Genomic DNA, 26,800 nt, shown 5'->3' on the forward strand with positions numbered 1-26,800 from the left:
TCCCACACTATACACAAAAATAAATTCAAAATGAATAAAGGGCCTGAATGTGAGCCAGGAAACCATCAAAACCATAGAGGAGAAAGCAGCAAACAACCTCCTTGACCTCAACCTCAGCAATTTCTTACTTGATACATCCCCAAAGGCAAGGGAATCAAGAGCAAAAATGAACTATTGGGAGCTCATCAAGATAAAAAGCTTCTGCGCAACAGAGGAAACAATCCATAAAACTAATAGGCAACCGACAGAATGAAAAAAGATAGTTGCAAATGACATATCAGATAAAGGGCTAGTATCCAAAATCTATAAGGAACTCACCAAACTACACACTCAAAAAACAAATAATCCAATGAAGAATGGGCAGAAGACATGAACAGACACTTCTTCAAAGAGGACATCCAGATGGCCAACAGACACATGAAACGATGCTCAGCATCCCTCGTCATCAGGGAAATACAAATCAAAACCACACTGAAATACCACCTAACGCCGGTCAGAGTGGCTAAAATGAACAAATCAGGAGACTCTAGATGCTGGTGAGGATGTGGAGAAACGGGCACCCTCCTACACTGTTGGTGGGAATGTAAACTGGTACAGCCCCTCTGGAAAACTCTGTGGAAGTTTCTCAAAAAATTAACAATAGAACTCCTCTATGACCTAGCAATAGCACTGCTAGGAATTTACCCAAGGGATACAGGAGTGTTGATGCATACGGGCACGTGGACCCCAATGTTCATAGCAGCACTCTCCACAATAACCAAAACGTGGAAAGAGCCTAAGTGTCCATCAATGGACGAACGAATCAAGAAGATTTGGTTTATCTATATGATGGAATACTACATGGCAATGAGAAAGAATGAAATCTGGCCATGTGTAGCAACTTGGATGGTACTTGAGGGTGTTATGCTGAGCGAAATAAGTCAGGCAGAGAAGGACAGCTACCATATGTCTGCATGTATAGGTGTATTAGAAGGAACTTAACGGAGGACGATGGGGGAGAAGAAGGGGAAAAATAGATGGGGAGAGGGAGGGAGGCAAACCATGAGAGACCCTTGAATGCTGAGAACAAACTGAGAGCTGATGGGGGTGGAGGAGAGGGGAAGGGGGTGATCGGCATGGAGGGGGGCACTTGTGGAGATGAGCACTGGTTGTTATATGGAAACAACCTGACAATAAACTATTTAAAAAAAAAAAAAGAATATTGAGTTGGCTTAAACTACAGAAAAAACAAAAAACAAAGAAACAAAAAAAAGGCTAAATTGCTGGGTTAGAACCTGAAAGAGGAGAATCCAGGGAGTGTAATATCTGTCCTTTAGCCCAAAGAAAATCCTCTTCATATTTTCACTGACCTAGATTTAAACTATCTACTCAAAAAGACAGAGGTACATCTTTTTTATCCCAGAAATAATAAAATTATTTTTTCTGATTATAAAAACTATATGCTATCATTGTGAAATTCAGACAATACAGAGAATCACAGAAGTTATCACTCCAAATTTCATTCATGACAGATATCTAATGCTTGCATTAAAAAATTGTTTTTAATGTTTATTATTAATTTTTGAGAGAGAGAGAGAGTGCCAGCAGGGGAGGGGCAGAGAGAGAGGGAGTCAGAATCCAAACCAGGCTCCAGGCTCTGAGCTGTCAGCACAGAGCCTGACGTGGAGCTCAAACTCACATGCCACGAGATCATGACCTGAGCTTAAGTTGGAGGCTTAACTGACTGAGCCACCCAGGCACCCCTCTAATGCTTGCATTTTAGTGGTCATCTTTCCAGGTGATCTCAACAATATGCTCTGACATCAACAATTATAGAGCAAGATAATATTTTAAACATATGCATAAGATTGCCAAGTCATAATTTATTTTTAATTACCTATAAAAATTAGATTTTTTTTTTCTATAAGCAAGATGGTAGTGAATAACCATGTTTGGACATCTAGGCACACTTGTTGAATTCTTTTCTTATTAAATTCCTAATACAATTATTGTTGATCCAAAATGAATACACATTTAAATTTTAGATTGATATTGAGAATAACAATCCTTTCATAAGCTTGTCAAATGGCCTTAAGAAAATTTAATCTGAGGGTACCTGAGTGGCTCAATCGGTTAAGCGACCAACTTCAGCTCAGGCCATGATCTCATTCATTGTTCAGGAATTTGAGCTCCTCATCAGACTTTCTGTTGTCAGCACAGAGCTTGCTTCCGATCCTCTGTCCCCCTCTCTCTGCCCCTCCTCCCAGTTGCATGTGTGTATACTCTCTCTTTCTCAAAAATAAATGAATATTGTTTTAAAAAAAAATTAATCCTGTGCCGATACTGAGTTTAATAGGTTTTGCACACACCTCACCTCTTTGGGTTTCCTGGCCAGTATAAAGTTACTGATTTGGCTGTGGTATGAAATCAACAACCATTTACATAGCAAATAAATTTCTCTCCACAGTGCATATGCTGATATTCAAAAAGTTCTGACTTCCTAAGGGCTTATTGAATTATCAGAATCAAGTCAATGCAGATGTAAATACAGAAATATCATTAGCGATCTGAAAATTGCCTCACAGGAGATGGCTAAGCCTCTTCTAAATTGTCCATGTGTCTTAATCAGTTTAGGCTGCTAAAACAAGATGCCACAGACTAGGTGGCTTAAACAACAAATGTTCTTCTGTTTCAGGAAGGTGGGAAGTTCAAGATCAAGATGTCAGTAGATCCAGTGTCTGGTGAGTGAGTCCAAGATGAAGACACTATCAAATCTAGTGTCATTTGCCGAAATCCATCTTCTTGTATCCCCACATGACAGAAAAATTCCTTAGTCTTGTAAGGACACTGATCTCATCAAGGGGTCCCCATCCCCATGATGTAGTTAACTCGGAAGGCCCTGCCTCCCAACACCATCACATTAGGGTTTCAACATGGTGGGGGGGGTGGGGACACAAACTTTCAGTACATAACAAAATGTTCCAAATATTTCTTTATGTAATTTAAATCTTTAAGTTGTGAACAACCTTAATCTTTCATTTTTAACACCTTACCAGATATCTCCCCTTGGATGTTCTATAGACTTTTTGGACCCAATCAAAAACAGGAAAGGCACTAAATACAGGCATACCACAGAGATGCTGTGGGTTAAGTTCCAGATGACTGCAATCAAGTAAATATCACACTAAAGTAGGTCAAATGAATTCTTTGGTTTTGCAGTGCATTTAAAAGCTATTAAAAATTCTGTTAAGTATGCAATAGCATTATGTCTAAAAAAGCAATGTACAGGGGTGCCTGTGTGGCTCAGTCAGTTGAGTGTCCGACTTCAACTCAGGTCATGATCTCACTGTTCCTGAGTCCAAGCCCTGCAGCAAGCTCTGTGTTGACAGCTCAGAGCCTGGAGCCTGTTTCAGATTCTGTGGTCTCCCTCTCTGTCTCTGCTCCTCCCCAACTTGTGTTCTATTTCTCTTGTGAAAATGAATAAACATTAAAAAATTTTTAAAAATAAAGTTTAAAAAAATAATGTACATACCTTAATTAAAAAGCACTTCGTTTCTAAAAAGTACTAACCATCATCTCAGCTTTCGGTGAGTCATAACCTCTTTGCTGGTAGGATATCCTGCCTGGATGTTGGTGGTTCCTGACCAAGGTAGTGGTTACTAACAGTTGGCATGACTGTGGCAATTTCTTCAAACAAGACAACAATGAAGTGTGCCTGCCACATTGATGGATTTTTCCTTCTATGAATGATTTCTTGGCAGCACATGATGCTGTTTGACAGCATTTTGCCCACAGTAAAACTTCTTTCAAAGTTGGAATCAATCTTCTCAAACCCTGCTGCTGCTAAGTTTCTGTAATACTCTAAATCTTTTGTAGTCATTTCAACAATCTTCACAGCATCCTCACTAGGACTAAATTCCATCTCAAGAAACCCCTTTCTGGGCTCATCCATAAGAAAGAACTCCTTATCCATTCAAGTTTTATCATGAGATTGCAGCAATTCAGTTTCATCTTCAGGCTCCACACCTGGTTCTAGTTCTCTTGCTGTTTCTACCGCATCTGCAGTCACTTCCTTTACTGAAGTCTTGAACCCCTCCAAATCATCCATGAAGATTAGAATCAACTTCTTCCAAACTCCTATTCACAGTGATATCTTGACATCCCATGAATCATAAATGTTCTTAATGGCATCTAGGATGGTGACTTCCAGAAGATTTTCCATTTACTTTGCCCAGATCCATCAGAGAATCACTATCTATGACAGCTATAGCTTAATGAAATGTGTTTCTTGAGTAATAAGACTTGGAAGTCAAAATTACTCCTTGATCCATGGGCTGGAGAATAGATGTATTAACAGCCAAGAAAACAACATTCATCTCATTGTACATTTCCATCAGAGTGCAGGGGTGACCAGGTGCGTTGTCAATGAGCAGTCATATCTTTTTTTGTTTTTAATTCTTTTAATCTTTATATATTCTTGAGAGAGAGACAGGGTGTGAGCAGGGGAGGAGCATAGTGAGAGGAAGACACAGAAACTGAAGCAGGCTCTGGGCTCTGAGTTTTCAGCACAGAGCCTGACTCAGGGCATGAACTCATGAACCGCGAGACTATGATCAGAGCCTAAGTCAGACACTCAATAAACTGAGCCACCCAGGCACCCCAATGTACAGTCAAATCTTAAAAAGAATCTTTTTCTACTGAGCAGTGGGTCTCAAAAGTAAGCTTAAAATATTCAGTAAACCAACCATGTTGTAAACAGATAGTACCATCAGGCAGGCTTTGGTTTTCCATTTTTAGAGCACAGGCAGAGTGTGTAGTATAATTCTTAAGGGCCCTAGGGTTTTTGGACGGGTAAATGAACATTCGCTTCAACCTCAAGTCACCAGCTGCATTAGGTCCCTAATAGGAGGCTTGACTTATGAAGCCAGGCATTGACTCTCTCTCCAGCTGTCTGGCACCTTTTCCCAGTAGAAGGTTATTTCATCTATACTGAAAATCTGTTGTTTAGTGAGGCACCATCATTAATTGTCTTAACTAGATATTTGGACAACTTACTGCAGCTTCTACATCAGTCCTTGCTGCTTCCATCTTGCACTTTTATGTCACGGAGACGGCCTCTTTCCTTAAGCCTCATGAACCAACCTTCACTAGCTTCAAACTTCCTTGCAGTTTCCTTGCCTCTCTCGTTCTCCAAAGAATTGAAGGGAGTTAGGGCTTTGCTCTAGGTAAGGCTTTGGTTTCAGGGAAAGTTGTGGTTGATTTGATCTGTTGTGCAGACCACTAAAACTTTCTCCATCCAGCAATAAATCTGTTTCACTATCTTATCATGTGTGTATTCAGTGGAATAGTACTTCTGATTTCCTTTAAGAACATTTTCTTCATTTTCTTTGCATTGACAACTTGGCATTCATAAGTGTTTGGCACAAGAGGCCTATCTTTTGGCTTTTCTCTGCTTTCAACATGGCTTCTTTGTTAAGTGTAATCATTTCTAGCTTTTGATTTAAAGTGAGATATATGCGATTTTTCTTTTCACTTGAATACTTAGAGTACACTATAGAGCTATTAAGTGGCCTAATGTCAATATTGCTATGTCTCAGGTAACAGGGAAGTCAGAGAAGAGGGAGAGAGCCCTGGAATGGTTGATGAATGCAACAGTCAGAGCACATGCAACACTTAGTAATTAAATTCATCATCTTATGAGAGTGCAGGTCATGGCACCCCCCAAAAATTATAACAGTAACATCGAAGATCACTGATCACAGATCAACATAACAAAAAAATAAATAAATAAAAAGTATGACATATAGCAAGAATTACCAAAATGTGATGAAGCGAAACAAAATTAGAAAATGCTGTTGAAAAAATGGTGCCAAGAGAATTGCCTGACACAGGTTGCCACAAACCTTCAATTTATCAAAATACAACATGTGCGAAGTACGATAAAGTGAAGCGCAATGAAGCAAGTTATGCTTGTAATACTACTTGAGTGCGTGATATGCACCAGGTGCTGCCACAAAAATGCATTAATACCCGTCTTCACAGCAACTCTGCATGGTAAGAATTATCTCATTTTTATAGATGCGAGATGAAGGCTTCTTCAATAAATGATTTGTGCAAGGCCACCAACCAACCAGTGAAGGAAGAAACTCTCATTATTAGAAAACCCCACTATGTTTTAGTTGTTATATATACTTTTCTTTTCCATGTAATCCTCATAGTAACCCTGATACGGAGTTATGATCTCCACTGTATGTGGGAAAACAGGCTTAAAGCACTTCCCACTCACTCCTTCGGTTTTTAAACACCTAAGCTAGAGTGCTGGGCACACAGTACGCCTGAGTGAATAAATACATGAGTAGCAGTGCCCTTGGCAAATGATGGGCTTCCAGAGAGATACAAAACAGCCATTTAATTGTCTCATCAAACTTCTTATCTCTTTCAAGAAAATGTCTTGAGTATACAGGTCTAAGAAACAAAAGGAAAAAAATACAAGTGATCACTGACAGTCATTATCCTGTGTCCATCAGCCCTTGTCAAGAATTATAACCGTGTCATACTGATTGTGAGAGGGGTGTACAAGGAAAATACAGTATCTCAGTGGGTAGTTTTTTCTCAAATTTAATCCTAAAATAATTAAGTGTTATTTACAAATTTCAAGATGTTATCTCACTGTATCATGGTCTCCATAATAAATAAAAACTAATGTTTAAAAGAAGATGAATAAGACAAATAATTCCAAGGCCAAATATGTGTCACTTGTAGATTAAATGTGCAAATCTATTCATTTAGTATGCTCAATTGGGAAGACGGGAGATACAGAGTTAGTCCCCTAAGTGACCTTTTCCTGAGAAATAATTAATTGGCATGTGCTGTGCTTTGTTAAAGAAAGCAAACACCCTTCATGAATATGAATTTAATGCCTTTTGAAGCAAATAGAGCGAGATTTTTTTCAACCACCTCTCCCTTCTTTTTGGACTCTGCATATTTTGAGGAACCTAATAAAATTCTATATAGTCTACATAGGTTTTCACAAACAAAAAGTTTCTGGAAGCCGTCTTCTATTCATGGGTTTCCATGAACAATTATTGGACGTGTAACTGCAGTGTATAACTCATGTGCAAGGTATTCAGAACATGTCAGAAATGAGCAACGTCTAAAAACACTGGATTTACCACCTCCATTCATAGAAGCCAAAGACAGAGCTACAGACAAAATGAGATATTCTGCTTCTATAGCAGAAGGAAACATAAAATATAAGTATGTTGATATTTAATGCAGACTACAAATAAGGGTGAGGAGATGTCCCACCTGCCTTGTCATCTCCTTCACTCTTCATGAGGAGACAAATGCACATCCTACAAGATGGGACTCATTTGGGAGTCTATGATGGCAAACACAACAACCATGAAACCTCTGATTCTTCAGTTCTGCGTGTGTGTGTTCATTAGGATACTCAGAAGACCTATCGTTTCTCAAAACACTGTGGGAAAACTCTTGATGTGCAAGAAGTTTTAAAACTGAGGAAGTCTACAAAGATGATTTTAAAATGTCCACAAAAGAGCCTTAAGAAAGAGAGAGAGAGAGAGAGAGAGAGAGATGGAGGGGGAGGGGGAGGGGAGGAAGAGAGAGAAAAGAGGGGGAGAAAGCAAGGGGAGAGAAAAAAAGGGACAGAATGAAGAGAATTAATCTTCACAGAGTTTATTATGTAAGGCAAAATGCTTGGTAGTTATTATTTGCCCAAACTTTTCAAGACAAATGAGTCTACCTCCTGATGAAAGAGAGGGAAAGAGAGAGAGACAGAGAGAGGGAGAGAGGGAGAGAGAATGGCTCTGTCCATTTTAAAGTTAATCAGTATCCATGGTGATGTATTTCTCCAAAATAATAAAGTGGATTAAGCAGAAGCTAAGGGAGAAAAGAGGGCAGCCATTTTATTGCCCCCCCACACCCCCATTCAGATGAAATATACATAACATAAGAAAGGACCTGGGCAAGTAGCCACAGGAAGAGCACCTGGAAGATTAAAGCTGTGGCCATAACATTAACAAAGTACAGACCACACTGAATTAATGAGCACTGGAGATAGACATTCAGTGGAGTCTTAATTTATTTTCCTTTTCTAGCTCATCCTTTAAGAAAATGACAGTGTCTTCTTATCGATTTTACACTCAGAGATCAATCAGAATTGCCCTGACTCAGACAAAATTTACAGCAGTCTCTGACACCGCCCCGAGCATGTGGGCCCAAACAGACATTACAAGGAAGCAATAGATCATGTTTGTATGTAGAGCTTGACATGCTTAAAAATAAGCTAATCTGTAGTGGAATTTCCTTCTTTTTGACAAGTTGCTCTGCCCAGCTCTTCGGCCCCTTGTTATGAATTTCTCTCCCAGCTCCACTATTAATTATAACATGCGAAAAGGATTCATGCATTTAGGCCCTGAGGGAGGTCATCTGATCTGCAGTTTTAGATAAAATATAAACTAACAGATCACTCCTACTTAAACAATGTGAAATGTCACTCTGAGGCACTCCATAAAAAAAAAAAAGCTAGAGGTGTTCCGTCAAGAGCTATGATCAATTCTGACAACCCAACAATATCAGGGCTAAATGATGGGCCTGTACATTCCTAAACAGCCCCCAGTGGAAATTGCTGTATCCGGAAGCTCTTTTGTGCACGTAACTAGCTGTATTAAATGCAATAATTACAGAAAAGACACTGACTGTGGCGCTCAGGCAGTTGTTGGCTAAGCTGACTCGTTTCCACACCACCATTTATCTTGTAACTGGGGCTGCACACTGACTTGACACACAGGAGGGAAAGTCTAGGGAGCTTCCCCTTCCAAGCCCACCAGAGGCTCTGGCTCACAGTGTGCGCGCGGGGAGAATTATTCTGGGAGGCATTCGCTCAACAGGGATAGAGGAAAAACAGGAAAACAATTGCTGGGGGGAAATACATTCTGTGTGGGGGTCTGACTAGAATGGGGCTGTGTGTGCCAACAAGCTCAGCTCCAGGGAAAGCCCTGGCTGGATGGACGAGAGACCTGCCTCTATGCAAGGTTCTCAATATCTCAACCTCCCACAGAGGCAGACACTGAACAAACCCATGGAAAAGTCCAGTGATACATTCCCCTTACAACTAGTTGCCATGTATTGAGACAAGTTTGCTCTATGTTACTATCTGGAAGGAAATGAACCCATTTAGGTATTAGAATATCCATTTTAGCAAAGAAAGTGGTTTGGAGCATTTTGGGAGACTTCTGTTAAATCACTGATGGAGGCATTTGCCCATATTACAAAAAAAATTAAAAGTAACCGTAGGGGCACCTGGGTGGCTCAGTCAGTTGAGCATCTGACTTCGGCTCAGGTCATGATCTCACCATTAGAGGGTTCGAGCCCCGCATAGGGCTCTGTGTTGAAAGCTCACAGCCTGGAGCCTGTTTTGAATTCTGTGTCTCCCTCTGTCTCTGCCCCTTCCTGGCTCCCACTCTGTCTCTTTCTCACTCAAAAATAAATAAACATTTAAAGAAATAATTTAAAAAAACCTAACTTTAAAACATACATGGAAGAGTAACATAGTTATTCTCTCTTATAGGAAGCAATGTCACAATTTTTGGAATTTGATTTTTTTTTAATGTTTTATTTATTTCTAGGAGAGAGAGAGACAGCGTGAACAGGGGAGGGTCAGAGAGAGAGGGAGTCACAGACTGAAACAGGCCCCAGGCTCTGAGCTGGCAGTCAGCACAGAGCCCGACGTGGGGCTCGAACCCACAAACTGCGAGATCATGACCTGAGTGAAAGTCGGACGCTTAACCGACTAAGCCACCCAGGCACCCCTAGAATTTGATTCTTAAAGTTATCTTTGTAAAAAAAAAAATCTACCCAGTCAAACACATCGATCTTAGAAATATTTAAAGTGTTAAGAACGTAAGTCTACAAAAGACTTCTCTAATTTCCTATAAAAGAAAACACCATTGTATTAAGACTCCAGGTATTTCAAGGATAGAGTTTTTGTTTTGTTTTGCTTTTTGCTATAAACTACCCACATTTGGACTATGAAATTTTATTTTGCCAGGAGATAATAAATACCCAATAGCAGCAAATGTCATTTAAAACTACTTAGTGAAAACCTCCTCGGTGCCAGGCTCTGATAGACCCTGAGGATACAAATGAAAAAGTTATGGCCACTTTCCTAGGCTGATGTAGTGGGAAAAAGGGACAGGTCAACAATTATCTTAATTCACTATGCTAAGTGTTCCATAAATGTGTGCAGTGCTATAGAAACACAGTTGAGAGGAATCAAAACTGCCTCCAAAAGAAAGGGGCTTTCAAGAAAAAAAAAAAAAATACAAGAGAAAATACCATTTCATTTGCACCTAGAAGGATTAGGAGGAAATTTCCTCCAGGGTGGCCTGGAGGAATGGGGAGGAAAGGTGTCCTTTCTGGTGTGAACGACAAGAGCAAAGAGAAGTATGGAGGTATGAAAATGTGAGCCAAGGTCCTGCAACAGTAAGTACTTAGGGAGACCTACAGAAAGAGGGATCACAGAAAGAGGGATCGCGCGCGCACACACACACACACACACACACACACACACACACACACACAGGAAAGTTGTCTAGCTGTAACTTAAGATGACTGTTTCCCAGAATGCAAAAGTGTCGAAGCTGGATGGGTCCTTTAGGCAAAGCTGTGATAGTTCAGGCAAGTGATGGCCAAGCTCCCACCTGCAGGGCGGTTGCTACATTTATATGTCCCCTTAATGCTTTTTCTCTATCAGGGCACATTCGTTTCTTCTGCTCAAAATTTTATAAATGCCCATTTCTCTCTGTGACTAATTTCGTTGTGCTAGTTCTAGGTACCAGATCCATAATGTCTGCGGGCAGTGAAGCAGGGCAGTGGCTGAGTGCCCAGACTCTGGAACCATAACGATTCAGTGCTTGGCTCTGCTTCTTCTTCATGGTTTGACTCTGGACAAATTACTTAGCTTCGCTATGCCAGGGTGACATCCCGTATAAAATGGCAATAATACTAGCACCTACTCTTCAGGCTTGTTGTGAGGACCAAGTTAGTTAATGCATTACGTGCTTAAAATGATGTCCCAGTTGCCAGATCCCTGTTGTCAAATGTGAAAAAGGATTTCATAACTAGCATAACAGAAAAACGATCTAGACCCGAATATTGTAATATGGTCAAACAGCTTCAAATCATGTTCAAAGCAGGTCTCTCAAACTGTTTCAAATCATGTTCTTAAGATGAAAATTCTGATACCCAGTTGGTATCCTTCCAGGTATATCTAAATATCCTGCTATAAACATAACGCTACATGATGATTCAGATTCATTTTCATACATATCAAAGGTGTTATATCATGGTCTAAAAAGTGAGGATGCTGAGTCATGACAAGTGAGACCCAAAGGAAATGAATGGGGTAGGAGCTCCTGGGTGGCTCAGTTGGTTAAGGGTCTGACTCTTGGCTCCTATTCAGGTCATGATCTTGCAGTTCATGAGTTCGAGCCCCACATCGGGCTCTGTGCTGATGGTGCTGAGCCTGCTTGAGATTCTCTCTCTCCTTCTTTCTCTGCACCTCCTCCACTTGTATTCTCCCTCTCTCTTTCTCAAAATAAATAAATAAACTTAAAAAAAAGAAAATGAATGGGGTAATTAAAAATGTCAGGGCACACCCAATGCTGTTCTTTGCCTCCCCACGCCCCAACATTGGAAAACCCAGCAAAGATCCTGCTACAGAGGACTGGAGATTCTCCAGAGAGGACATATTCTAGAAGACAAGACACTGACAGTCTCAATGTGGATCACTTCTGAAAGGCAAGAAAGACAGCTGGTTTCTGCATATCAGTACAAACATGTGAACGTGGCATTTAACATGGGACTTTGACAATAAGATGAGATACCAAGGACACTGTAGTAGAAACGTTAAAAGGTTTCCCTACACGAGAGTGTTCAGAAATAGCCCTACCAACCTTTTGTCTTTCTAAATTTTTATCTTTTTTTTTTCTGGATTTACTCAGGTGTGCTATTTTACATTTTTCATCTGACTGGGAATTCTGAAAAGTGTACCATGTTTTTCTGTTTCCACTCTCTGTGCCCCAGTCTAGTACTGTGTTTCCAACTCTTCATGCAGACTGTCTTTATTATATGACCTACCCCTGTTCCCAGCCCCTTTTCTAGGCCAAAAAAACACAAAAAGGGCAACAGCATTCACTTAGTGTCAACAAGGGTCTGTGAAAGCAAAGCTTGGAATAGGAGTTTCTTTGTAGCAGAGATACTCACTTCTCTTGTTCTCTAGAATATTACAAATAATTCTCCCTAGATGTAAGTGAACTTGGATTTAGTTCCCGGGTAATTTGAGAACTTCAAACTCTATCATCGATAGGTGACTGAGAATATCATACAGTAAAAGTGGTCTGTAAACTTTCAAACTATAGGTAAGTAAGGGTAAGCCACATGACACCAGTGAGGAAAGTGAAGTTGAAATCAAGAGACTTGTTTTCCAAATTCATTCTTATTTCAAAAACCAATTGAACTAGTGGATTTTATATTTTGAAGTTTGGTTTAAACCTGAAACTAAGAAATAATAACTGCCCTCACTTAACAAATGGTATAGAGTCAATAAACATTTATTGAATGAATGCTTCTGTTTTCTAAAACAACTATTAATTCCATTATGAATTTTTAGTTATTTTACTTTTTATTAACGTAAAAGATCTGAATAATGTAATTGTACACATACCAAATGTAAAACTATATAGCTCGATGTCTACTATCATTTGGAATAAAACTAATGTTAATACAATGGATGGCACAATATGGATATCTATTATATTTAGATTTGTGAGGCACAAAGACCCAGTCTTTCTTCTACAAGTGTTCAGTTTCTGAAAACCAAATGTTAATTTATGTTATCATTCCAAAGAGATGGCTAGGTAACTGGTACTTTTGCTATGATGTAACTCTCAGGCATGTAACTTATCCACTTTACTTCAGTCTCTTCTTATATAGGAGCATATTTATACCCTCCTTGGTATACATTTTACCTTGGTGGTATCCTTACCTTCATTTATTCATTTTATAGTTGTGGTAAAAAACATAAAACTTCCCATCTACCTATGCAATTCAGTACTGTTAGGTATATTCACATTGCTGCACTAACCATCACCACCATCCACCCACAAAACTCTTTTTGGGGTGCCTGGGTGGCTCAGTCGGTTGAGCATCCCACTTTGGCTTAGGTCATAGGTCATGGTCTCACTGTTCGTGAGTTCGAGTCCCACATGAGTTCTCTGCTGTCAGCCTGGAGCCCGCTGCAGATCCTCTGTCCCCCTTTCTCTCTGACCCTCCCCCACTTACACATACTCTCTCAATCAAAAATAAATAAACATTTAAAAAAGAAAAGAAATTCTTTTCATCTTGCAAAACTGAAGCTCTATACCCATTAAAAACATGACTGCCCATTTGCCGCACTCATCAGCTTCTGGCAACTACCATTCTATTTTCTGTTTGTATGATTTTGACTATTCTAAGTACCTTGTCTAGGTGGAGTCATACAGCATTTGGTTTTGTGTGTGTGCTCCTGGCTTATTTTCACTTAGCATCGTGAGATTCTACTTCATACCCATTAAGATGGCTACTCTCAAAAACCAGAAAATCACAAGTGTTGACAAGGATGCAGGGAAACTGAAACACTTGCACACTGTGGGTGGAATATAAAATGGTGCATTCACTGTGGAAAACAGTATGGCGTCTGCTCAAAAAAATTGAAAAGTGAATTACCACGTAATAAGGCAATTCCACTTCTGGGCATGTACTCTAAAGAACTGAAAGCAGGGTGGGCACCTGGGTGGCTCAGTCGGTTAAGCATCTGACTTCAGCTCAGGTCATGATCTCACGTCGTGGGTTTGAGCCTACCATTGGGCTCTGTGCTGACAGCTAGCTCAGAGCCTGAAGGCTGCTCAGGATTCTGTATCTCCCTCTCTCTGACCCTCCCCTGCTCATGCTGCCTCTCTCTCTCTCTCTCAGAAATAAATAAAAGATTAAAAAAAATTTTTTTTAAAGAATTGAAAGCAGGGAGACCCAAAGAGATGTTTATATATCTATGCTCATAGCACCAGTATTTATAGTAGCTAAAACATGGAAACAATCCCAGTATCCTCCAATCGATGACTGGACAAGCACAATGAAGTATAAGAGTAAAATGGAAAAAAAAAAAAAAGAGTAAAATGGAATATTATTCAGCCTTCAAAAAGAATGAAATTTTGACACATGCTTTGACATGGATGCATCTGGAGGATGAGAACTGGTTTTTGCTTTCATGGCCACCTTCACCCATACTTAGGCTGCTGTGGATACAAAATAAATTATATGCTCCAGAAATAGTGATATTGGACAAGGCACAGATAGACAAGCAAAGGAAGGCCAGTACTTATTTGACTTCTTAACTTTGCATTTGTGTAAAAGGAATACATAGATGTTTTTATTTTCCCAACCACCTGGTAAGGAGTGACTCTTTTTTTCCTCATCCAACCTCATGACGAATATTAAGGAACATTTCCTTTGTTAGAATCAATTAACACTGCACTATTGAGAACTGCATAGTTCGTGGTGAATACTCTGAAATAATGGATGTTTGATAGTTTCTTCTTCATCCTAACTTTACGGATTCTAGTTTTATCTTCTATACTTATAAACTGTATATATGCCAAGTTTAATTTTTTTTAACTTTGGGGTTAAATATTATGGGGCTGCAAAGGAGAAAAAACTATGGAACAGAGAAATTGTCAGTGCTAAAATAAACATAACTTGTCCCCCAATCACAAAATTTAATAATGTTTTGCTGTGTACCATGTAATCATCCTTAGTTTAACTCAGTGGTACGGCATATAAATGGTAAGGATCTGGTCCATTAGGTGATGAGATAAAGTTATATTAATTCATTCGTTCTTTTTAAAAATTCAACTACCAATACATATTGATAACTACATGTGTTGTCAATTTGAGTCAGCTGCTGGAGCCTGTTTTTATTCTCATCCTAAGAGATATTTCCATTTGGTCATTACCCTTCCCATAAAATTCTGTTTCCATTCATTTGTCCTATTATGTTCATTCATCTTATTAAATCATGACTTTATCAATCTGATCTATATATTGTCTCTTCAGAATGACGTTCTACTATTTTAGTTTCCCCTCGACTATTTAAAGCATTCTGTCTGTGGCAAGAGAGAACAGAAAAAAATAATGCTTCTGAAATATCTCCTAAATTAATTTCAACTAACCCCACTCCGTTTTCTCTCTTGTAAAATGCCTCCTGTTTACCAATTAAGTTTGTATGCCTTCCTTAGTAACTTAATTGCTACTCACTGGTATAAGGTAAACAACCCAAAATGGGTGGATTTAAAAAGCACAGGGGATGTAGGAAATTGTTTAACTTCACTACTTTGCTGTAAATCCCTTCCCAGAGGTTTCTGTTCCAACTCTCTACCCCTCTTGCCACTTGTTCTCTTGGTGAACAGACTCTCCTGGAACTTGGAAGGAAACTCCCACGTGAATACTGTTCCATTTGATTTTTTTTTTTATTGCTGAGAGAGAGACAGCGTGAGCAGGGGAGGGTCAGAGAAAGAGGGAGACACAGAATCTGAAACAGCCTCCAGGCTCTGAGCTGGCTGTCAGTACAGAGCCCGACGCAGGGCTCAAACCCACGAACCATGAGATCATGACCTGAGCCGAAGTCAGACGCTCAACTGACTGCGCCACCCAGGTGCCCCTGTTCCATTACATTTTACTTGTCCCGATGATTGCCCATGATGCAAATACTTGAGAATTGCCTTATTTTATAAATCAGATATTTTTAAAAGAATGAGTGAAGTGATAAACTCTAACTTACTTTATTATGCTATTTTTCTCCTACCATACTATCAGTATATATTCATTGTAGAAAATACAGAAAAAGAAACTAAGGATCTAAAGCCTCCGTAATTTTAACATTACACCCAGAAATAATCACTGACAAGGTGTATACAACTCTGGTCTTTTTATATATTATGTTCCTGTATGTTTAAATAGATCTGTATTTCTGTTCTTAATGAGAAAAATAATATAAAGCTCTTTTGCATCCTTTTTAAAAGTTAAAAAAATGTTTTTAAGCTTATTTATTTAATAAACTTTTATTTAATAAATAAGCCACGGAGGGCAGAAAGAGAGGAGAGAGAGAGAATACCAAGCAGGCTCCATGCTCTCAGACTAGAGCCCGACAGGGGGGCTCTGTCTCAGGAACCTCATCACGACCTGAGCCGAAATCAAGAGTCAGACACTTCACCAAGTCACCCAGGTGCTTTGCATCCTTTTTTTTTTTTTAAGTAAATACTTTTTCATTAACACCTTTTCTACTTGATAAACATATTCTTTTATTTTTTTATTATGGAAGGGCTGTATTTTATTTAGCCAAAGTCCTATTGTTGGTCTTGTAGGCTATATTTCAAGTTTTTGGTATGATAAACTATTAACATCAGAGTAAGTTTTGCCCATAATCTTCATTACTTCTCAAGTGCACATTTCTAGAAAGGAAAATATTTGATAAAAGAAAATATTGGTAATTTTCTCAGGGGACTCTCTCCACCTTTTCTTCAAGAATAACTAAAGCAATGAAAAACTGATGCACTAAGTATCTTTTGGAGTATTTACGCTTCCTATGAAGGGAGAGTAAAACCCATTAAGAACTTTTTGACTCCTTGTTTTCCTCCTGTGCAGGGCAGCCCTAACTTTCTTGAGAGATCCTAATGGCAGAGCAAGTAATAGGTGCTTAGATTCCTAGATTGAACTATATAAATTTGGCATTTTTGTAGGCCAAAAATGGCTGGAAACTGGCAAATTTATAATACTAAGACATTTTATCTAATAGTACAAATGGCTTTTTCTCTGACCCACCTCATTTGGAGTATTTTGCTACTCTCGTGTTTGCGTGTCCTGAGAAACTTTTATTTGGGGGTTTGTGATAGGAAACACTGTTTACCATGCCAAAAATAGTTAACTGGCTTTTATACAGTATATGCACTAAGTCAGGTAAAATATACCCCCCAAATGTACATAGGTTCTCTGTACGTTCTACATGATCTTAAGTTATATTAAAAGAGAATAATAAGGATGCTCAAACTTAGTCTGAAGATGTACATGTTAGTTGAGAGGATGTTCTGATTTCATTTTAAGGATGAAATTACTGCAAAGTAGTATTGGGTGTTTCAAGCCATCTAAAAAGATACACACCAGCAGTTATACCTTTGGCCCAGGATTTACAATTATGGAGATTCTACATTGGCATGCTCTGCAGGCCAACATAAAGATACTGTAACATATGCCTATGAAAGAAAATATAGAACTTTCATGCATCAAGTGAGCAAGGCTTGACAGGCAGTTCCATTTTGATATGGGTCATGTAGCTCATAACTACCGCCCTTTTTAAAGGTTACATTTTAAAGGTTACATTAACGTTGAAGTTGTGCATGAAGATGAGTACCCTGTATAACCATAAGCTTTATATTTCATTCATCTCTTGTCATCTTAAAAACATAGTTAGTGATACAAATAGGACATAACATTTTGAAGAGCTCACTTGGTATGATAAAGACTCACCCAACCAAAGCACCATTTTTTCTTAGTAATTCCATTAAGGGGAAAAAAAATCCATATGACTTTATTTCTTTCCTGTCTGCTTTCCATCATGCCACTATATTATAAAACAAATTGCTACTAACTGTGAGACTGTCATATTCAGGAATGAAATGGGTAAGCCCAGAGAGGCAAGTGATTGGCACAGTGCAAGTTTCTTTTTATCAATTAGACCGCTCAACAAAATACCAATGTTTGAAAGGGCTCTACAAAGTCATGAACTCAGATGGACCCCAGTTACTGGACACAAGGCTGTCCTCATAGAGATTCTTTCTAGAGCTCACCAATAAACAGATAAGAAATCCAATAACTATGGATCACAACTCTTCCCTGCAAAGAGCTAGGTCACTTCCAAGAAGACACTGAATTTCATAGGGTGCTGGTATTCTTACCTATAAAATGAAGATAACAGAGTCCAATTTCACTACAAAAATGCATATTACTAAAATCAACCTGAAGAGTCATGAACCTTAAGCCTTAAAACCTGCATCTACTAATAATTTGAGAATTTTCATAAATCTCTCCACACACACTTTTTACTTTGGTCAAGTTTTTAAAGTGACTCATTCATTCAACAAATAGGTACTGAGCACCAGTTGTGTACCAGGCATTATGCTGAGTGCTGAGGATAGAGCAGGGAGCTGGACAGACATAGCCTCATTCTGACAAGGAAAACTCAGAGTAGAACACCGAACTAAGAGAAAAAAATGAGAAACACATGGAGTGTCTGGTTTCATTCCTGATCCCCATTGCTCACCAGCAGTCCCCAGATCAAAGTAAGATTCGGCTGAATTGAGCACTGTTCCAGCTCTGTTCACTGAAGGCTGACCTCTCTGTGGGTGGGAAATGTGGGAGGGGTGGAAAGTGATGAGCAGAGTCTGAAAACTCTGATCATTCACCTCAGACACTAACATTGCAATTCCACTTTTTTTTTTTAAAGTTTATTTATTTATCTTTAGAGAGAGAAAGGGGGAGTGCACGCAGCACAAGTTGGGGAGGGGTAGAAAGACAAGGAGAGAGAGAGAATCCCAAGTAGGTGGTGTGCTTTCAGTGCAGAGCCTGAGGCCAGGCTGGAGGTCAGGAACCATGAGATCATGACCTGAGCTGAAATCCAGAGTCAGACACTTAACTGACTGAGCCACCTAGGTGCTCCCGCAATTCCACTTTTAACTTTATTTAGGGGATGACAGTACTTTGCTATTTGTTAGAAAAAAGAAGAAACTCTCTAGATTAAAAAAAAAACAACTTTTATCTTTCAGATAGGGCTATTGAGAAAGACAGTAATAGACTTGTTGAAGGTGTTGAAGTAATAGCACACCAAAGGTTTGGACCCAGGCCTCTGAAGAATTAATGTAGGGCTTTTTGTACTTTGCTCTTCAGTTGCTTAGGCATATACTCAGCTGCCTGTGGAGTAACTTGCAATGTTTAGCTTTCAAAAATTATAATCTTAGAGCTAGAAAAATGTCGAATTATCTAATGTAACCCCCCATGCTACATAACAGAGTTTTTCAACCTGTGGATTGTGATCATTAGTTGGTCAAGAAATTGATTTAGTGGGTGGCAACCACCACACTTGTCTTTTAAAATGAAAGTGAATAGGACAGTAAATATCAGAATGCATACTGTGTAGGATAAGACTAAGAATTATTTTATAAAACCTATACGTAAATGTGTCAAAAACATATATACATACACACATACATAAAAATACATATACAGATACATATATATGTACAAGTACATGCGTGTGTGTGTATTTGTACATATAAGGTCATGAATAAAGTGTGTTTCTTGCTGTGGGTCATGGTTAGAAAGGTTCTAATACCACTGATATATAGGAACCCTTTACCACTACTCTAAGATGAAGACTCCAATACCAGAGCCACAGACCTCTCATTCCTTCCCCAGGCAATCACTTCTAGTTCTCTTAGATCAAGATAACCATAAAATATCATCTTTTGATCATGTTGTTGTTATTCTTATTATGACTGCCAGTTAACCATTCCTCATTTCTTCAGTTGGTCACCCTGTGATAATTTCCAGACCTTTCTCCATCCTGGATGTTGTCAATGGCTTTCTTCGAATGAGATGTCCTTAATTTAAAATAAACCTCCTGAATCAGCTACATAATGAAAATAAGGAGCTTCCTGTCAAAAATTACTTACTTTCAGAACAGGAGTGCAGAAATTTAGCCAAGCATGGAGTCCCTATAGGCACTGGACCTCATGTGACCACACAGTTAGCATGCCCCTAAAGCTGGCCCTGCCTCGAGGTACGGGCTGCCTTTCACAAGGTACTGTGGGTTTCTGCCACTGGTGGTTCAAGAACCACTCCTCTATTATCGCAGCTCTGACCACCGGAGTTAGTTATTTTCAGGGTGAGTAGAGACTACAAGTCCCTTGCCCACAGAAGCTCCAGCTCCTCTCCTAGCACACGAGGGAGAACTCAGCCTGCTTCGAGCACTCTCGTTTGCCCTGGCCACACCACCCCCCTTGCCTCTCTGCTGCTCAGGCATGGAGGTCTTTGATGTGAAATTTCATGCTCAATCTCATGGTAGCCAGACCCATGAGTTATGCGGTGCTCAGGGTTCCAGACACAGCCATGTTCAGCACGCCTGGCTACCAAGTTTGCCTCAAAATTGCTCTGTTCAAATAGTGAGTTGCTCATTAAAATGCCCTAAGTTGGTAAGATATCCCTAAAATAGACGTTTTGTAAAAAAAATTCCAGGAAATCTGTGAAAACTTCACACTTCATGAAGATTAAATATGATGTTGCTTAGAAAGAATGCTATGAAAAGTCTATCTCACATTAATAAACAAACCAAAATAAGATCATTTCATCCTAAAATGATGAAAGCAATCAGGTCTTTATCTTAGAAGGATCTCATGAGTAAGAAGTCTCAATCTTTTATTTTAGAAATATTATTCTAAATGGCAAATATTTTAAAACACAGACTAATTGAAATTTTAGGATATTCATTGAACGTCAAAATGCAATTTAGGGACCAAAGCCAAATTAACTATATTCTTCTACAAATCATTATTCTGAAATTTCCCTTGTATCTATTTAAGCAAGTAGAAATAAGTATTGGCATATGAAATTTGACATATTAAATATATTGGCACACTTTTTATAATGGACTATTGTAAGTAAAGCAAGTTTCCATTTAATGCAAAATTCTGTTCTTGGGTCTACAATGTTTTGCTTTTTTCCACTTCCATTTAAACATGGTTTGTTCTTACATGAACTTAATTAAAAGAAAATAATTTTAATGTTACATTCTAAAAGAACACTTTGTTGTAGCTGACCTCAATGCATGCCACCAGGCTATGAGGCTGTTAGAGAGGAGCTGTGACTCTCACTATGTGTCCCCACAGGGCTGGACTCACAGTAAGTTGTCAGCACATGTTAACTGAATGACTGACTGGATTCCTCCAGCTAGGCCTCCAGGATTTAGAGAGTCTCCTTGCTGAGAAATCATCACTCTGGCTCAAAGACATTTTTTGATGTAAGAAAAGTATTTCAGCATTTTGGTTTTGGAATGGCTTCCCAAATAGCTAAACATGAGTAGAAGCCATGTCAAACATATCTCTCCTTCAAGATTTTCTTGTACGGTACATGTTAGATAGAATGGGCATCTGTGTCATTTGGGATTTACGCAGAAGTAGCAGGTTAAATTTTTTAGGATCCATCTCCCTAGATGTTAACACCATTCTCCCTCCTGAGTCTAGCCTTTTCTTTCCCTGCTGCTCAGCTAATTTAGGATGAACTCTTGAGAAATATACCTTAAGAGAGAGAAAGGAGTATTTCTATATATGGGTCTCCATCAGTAGGCTCTTGTTGGGTGGAAATTTGCTTACATTGAGATAGATGACTGTGCCATCTACCACTCGATTATGTGATTGGCAATAATGTTTGCCACCCAGAAGTTGAAATGTAAGGAACCCTTTACGGATTAAGAGTAAACTAAAAAAAAAAAAAAAGTAAATACCAGAATTATACTGATTACCAGGCAGGGATATACTTGTGTAAGAAGTGATCTCACAGAAACCTATGGGGAATTCTGGGCTGCCTGGCTGGCACAGTGAGAAGAGCATGCAACTCTTGGTCTCAGAGTCTTGAGTTTGAGCCCCATGTTGGACATAGAGACTACTTTTAAAAATAAATAATTAAAAAAATTTTAATGTTTATTTATTTTTGAGAGAGAGAGAGAGCAAGTGAGTATGAGCAGGGAAGGAGCAAAGAGAGAGGAAGACACAGAATTTGAAGCAGACTCCAGGCTCTGAACTGTCAGATCATGACCTGAGCTGAAGTTGGACACTTAACCAACTGAGCCGCCCAGAAGCCCCAAAAAATAATTATAAAAAAAAAAAGAAGAAGAAGAAACCTATGGAGAGTTCTAAATCCTGTTGTGCATGACCAGGCATTTGGTCTTTCCCTTCTCTTCCCTTTTCTTTCCTTCCTTCTCTCCTTCACTGTCTACCTCCTTCCCTCTTCTTCCTCCTCCTCCTCCTTTTTCAATGGGAAAACAGTAATAACTTTCAGACTATAGACGTTAGAATCCCAGATCCACCGCTTACAAATCATCTGGTTTAAAATTTTTACTTAATCTTGGAGTGCCTGGGTGGCTCAGTCAGTTAAGTGTGTGACTACGGCTCAGGTCATGATCTCATGGTTCGTGGGTTCGAGCCCCACAACAGGCTCTGTGCTGGAGCCTCTTTGGATTCTGTGCCTCCCTCTCTCTCTGACCCTCCCCTGCCCATGCTGTCTCTCTCTCTCTCTCAGAAATAAATAAAAAACATTTAAATTTTTTTTTAATTTACTTAATCTCTGAACCTCAGATTTCTCATTTATTAAATGGGGGTGATAACGGTATCTACCTCATACAGTTATTGGGACTCTTAAATGGATTAATAATGACAAATACTTAGTGGAGTACCTGGCTCATAATAAAGCCTAACTAAATAAATATTACACATTGCTTATTATCATTACTAGCATATCAAATAGTTACATTCTCCCTGAAACGAACAGAGCCAAAAAACTATTTATCTCAGAAATGGGTTTTTTAAAGTTTATTTACTTATTTATTTATTTATTTATTTATTTACAGAGGGTCCATGATTGTGCACACATCACATGCAACAGAGCAGGGGAGGGGCAGAGAGAGAAGGAGAGAGAAACAATCCAAAGCAGGCTCCATGCTGTCAGTACAGAGCCCAATGTGGTAATCGATCTCACAAACCATGAGATCATGACCTGAAGTGACATCAAGAGTCAGAAGCTTAACCAAATGAGCCACCCAGGCATTCCTATCTCAGAATTGTTGATCCTATTCCACACATTTTGTTAAGTCTTCTCAATGGCATACTATTTCCATCTGTTCTTAAATTGTATAACCATTTGGAGGTAAACCACAGTGGAAAGTCATTCATTAATTGGAAGTAAGAGATGTGAGCTATTTTTTTATGGCCATGTTTCACAGTTTATCTCCTTATAGAGAAGGAATGAAGGTCAAGTGAGCTCAGAGAACTTCTGCATCCTTAGCAGCAATATTATCAGTGGTAAAAGCAAACTGCTTCATACAAGTTATTTAAAAAAATCAAAACTTACTATCTATGATGGGTCAGTTAGTACCTGCATGGTCAATCTAGTTTATACCTTATTCCTGTTTGCAGAAAATGGATGGTGTTAATTATAAGGAGCATGTGATGACAGAGAATGAATGACTCTCTACAGGTTTACACCCTGCAGGAGTGCAAGGAAAGGCAGCAGCCACAAGAGGTAGGTTTCTAGAACTGTGGGCAGCCTGAAACCTTTAAATACCCTATTTTTGTTCATAAGTGAATGAACATATTACATCTATTCAGGATATTTACTAAATAAAGATATCATAAGTTCTGAAATAAATGATCCTTTTCTAAGCTGATACTCCACCCCCCCCATGCCCCAAACTCTGTATTAATCTTTGCAGCAAATCCAGACATTGGTATATGAGTCTGTATAAAGGGGACTATAAGGTATTCTCCATCTTGTTTTTTTCCCAACTCTTCCCATATTTTGGTTACTGAGCTTTATATATAAAGCCTCAGGGATAGAACATGTGGCTAACTGCCACTTGAAGGATTAGGGAATATGCATAAATGTCCACTGACTGACCATAGCAGAGTAAGGATTGGGATATAAAGCAAGAAAACATCTAGGTTTTGCTTAAATCAGTGTCACACATCTCACGTACAATCTCCAGGAACGTTGCATTGGTGCAGTAATTTACTTGCAGGTCACTTGAAGTGGAACCAACAACTCCTATTTCCCCAACCTTAGTGCAGCCACGCCCCCATCCCCACCCCCCACCCTACCCATTACAGGAAGAAATCTGTTCATTATTCTTACTGCAATTACTTTGAAAGAGCTTTGGACTAGAATGACATGGTTCCAACCATCAACAAACTCCAACAACAAATGCTCGAGTATATTATTGAACAGAGGGATGAGATGGACTAAATGAATATTTACTGTACTTCCAGTGTTCAGGAGTCTTTCCAAAGGAAGGAGGGGGAAAAAAAGAGAGAGAGAGAGAGAGACAGAGAAATAGTTGCAGTGTATAAGCAATGGAATTCATAAGAATTCTTCCTTCTGCAAGGAGAAGTTGAATTTGAACATCTGAGTTTCTTAGAGTTTTGCATGTAAAACATGAATATAAATGCCAGATCCAAATCACATACAAAGAGATGAAAGAGTGAACAGGTCAAGGACTACTAGGCACACTCCATTTATTTCCTCAATAACTATTTAAAATATTCTGGAAAATCAAATATTTAGATTCTATGTAAAGCATCTGCCAGCCAACCAGTGTTCCTTCCATAGTTCAGGAAAGAAAAAGTAGACGCTGGGAAATGAATAGAACACCGTCTCCAGAGCCAGAATGCCCAGGTTCTGGCTGGGATGCATCCCAGATGCATCACCCAGATGCATCACACATTCACCACATGCCCTTGTGTCAGCCTCTAAGTCTCCTCAGCTTCCGTTACTTCATCTATAAAATGGGAATAATAATAGCACCTTCCGAATAGGACTATTCAGAGGAATAAATTAGATGAGTCAGTTCAAGTGATTAGCATAGTACCTGGCACCTCATAAGTCCGGGCTACCTTAGCTGTTTTAATTATTACCCATTTCCCCATCCTGGGACTCAGTACTGGTCAAGAAAGGTGAATGAGGTGAGTGACAGTTCACAACCAACCTCTGATGGTAATGTTGACAGCAACGACTGCAGTCTGTGCTAACCCATGAGTTTTTCCCCTTCATAAACATCCAATGCCCCCCATCCAACAAAAATAAAATTGTCCTAAAAGTCTTCCACAAAAGTTATTTAACGAAGTCCCTTCACAAGGTGAGAGTTTTTCTAGGGCCCAATCCCAATTAATGGGACACTCATTTTCAAATCCTGTGGTTTAACCAATTAAACACCCAAGCAAACGTCACTCTCTCATCTATAAATATATGACCACATTTAAAGTTAGGAAACTGAATTGGGGTCTAATTATTCCAAAAAATATATGCTGCTGATATAAAAAGAACTGTATTAGACCTCAATATCCCGGTGAAATTGGTTGTTATGAACACTTTCAGAAGCAGCAGATAATAAACACATTTCGTTGCTTTCAAAGAATGAGATGCTGTGCTGTAAATAAATCATTACATCACATCAAAGGTACTAAAATCAACAATCACCTGATCATCATTGGCAAGCCTTGTCTGAACTCCATTTTTTTCCTAATTAAATGAGAGAAGAGAGTACAAGAAATCTTTGCAAAATGTCCCTCATACAATAGAGTTTCTAACTGTAGGGGGTAGAACGATGCATCCATTTCCACTTACTGTATTAGGGAACGACTAAATTATGTGTAGCTCCCTTTCTGCACGTACCCTTGTGAGTAATGATATAATTTTCTAAATCACATAAAAATACGTAAACAGGATTCACTACAGTTCTATGCCCCATCTTTATGAGAATTCATGTGGGTGCTAATTTTATAGACTGTTTTGTAAGAGAATTTTAAAAAGAGACTCTCTTGGTTCTGTTGCATGAACTATCTTAGTTCAGCCTACATATCTGTATGGTACATATTTTAAGCTTTGAATGTGCAGAATGGTCATGTTTTTCTGTGTTTTGGCATCTGTATGCAGAACCTGAGATCTTAAAAATTCACTATTTCTCAGCTCACTCACAACTCTCTCTTATAAAATTAAGCTTTTATGCCCACTCTTAATATTTGAGTCATTTAAGGCTCCTTTTGAAATGGTGAGTGACCATAATACCAGTAACGTGAGTTTTATTTTAATTGATTTTTGTATCTTCATCACCACTCCTTAAAAAGAATCTTGTCTTACTACTAGAGATAATGTATGTGTCAAAAAAGAAGCCTCAAATGCACTTCCTGTACACTTGACAGGGTGACAAAATATTTCTCCTATCCTTTCCTAATTGAGCCGCAGTACAAAGGAGGACATTATAATAATATTAATAATAGTTACATGGATATTTGTAGGTACTGTGTAACCCTTCAGTCCATTTTCCCAGACAATAGTGGCTACAAAGAGGCTTCAAAATAGAACATCGCACAATATGAATGCCACTTTTTTCTATCTTACATTTTAAAAACATCATTGAAATCAGAAAGTTCATTTACAAAGGACTGGCAGTTGCAATCACAGCAATAATGTAGTGCTGAGAAAAAAAGGGTAATTGGTTTGGTAAAGATCGCTTTCCATTACACCATAAAGCACTACACAATAGGAAAGGTCGCCAATTAAGCAATCATGAATACCAAGTACTGAAGCTGATGAAAATAGGGCAGTGGTTTAAATAGATTTGCAAGCAATTTACCTTTTCACAATGTTGGCAATCTGATGCAATTTGCTTGCAATTTTGTCTGCTTTCAGTAGCACTCGAAGCTGACACTACACAGACCAAATGGCAAAGAGGCCCTGCATAGAAAATGTAAAACTATCTTGGCTGCATCAGGAAACCAGAATGGTGGTTCATCAGGAAAATTACAACAATTAACATAAGTGCTGCAAAAATCAACACTTTAAATGTCACACTCACTAGTCTGTCCAAAGACTGTAAAAGTACCATCCCCAT

The 26,800-nt window shown here is 38.9% G+C and overlaps 1 pseudogene; it reads right to left on the reverse strand.

Moving 5' to 3' along the window:
* Nucleotides 1–3,556: 3,556 nt before the first annotated feature.
* LOC120236209 lies at nucleotides 3,557–26,800 on the reverse strand (annotated as a pseudogene).

Source organism: Hyaena hyaena, unplaced genomic scaffold (genome assembly GCF_003009895.1).
Source record: "Hyaena hyaena isolate Hyena2069 unplaced genomic scaffold, ASM300989v1 scaffold_149, whole genome shotgun sequence".
Lineage (NCBI taxonomy): Eukaryota > Metazoa > Chordata > Mammalia > Carnivora > Hyaenidae > Hyaena > Hyaena hyaena.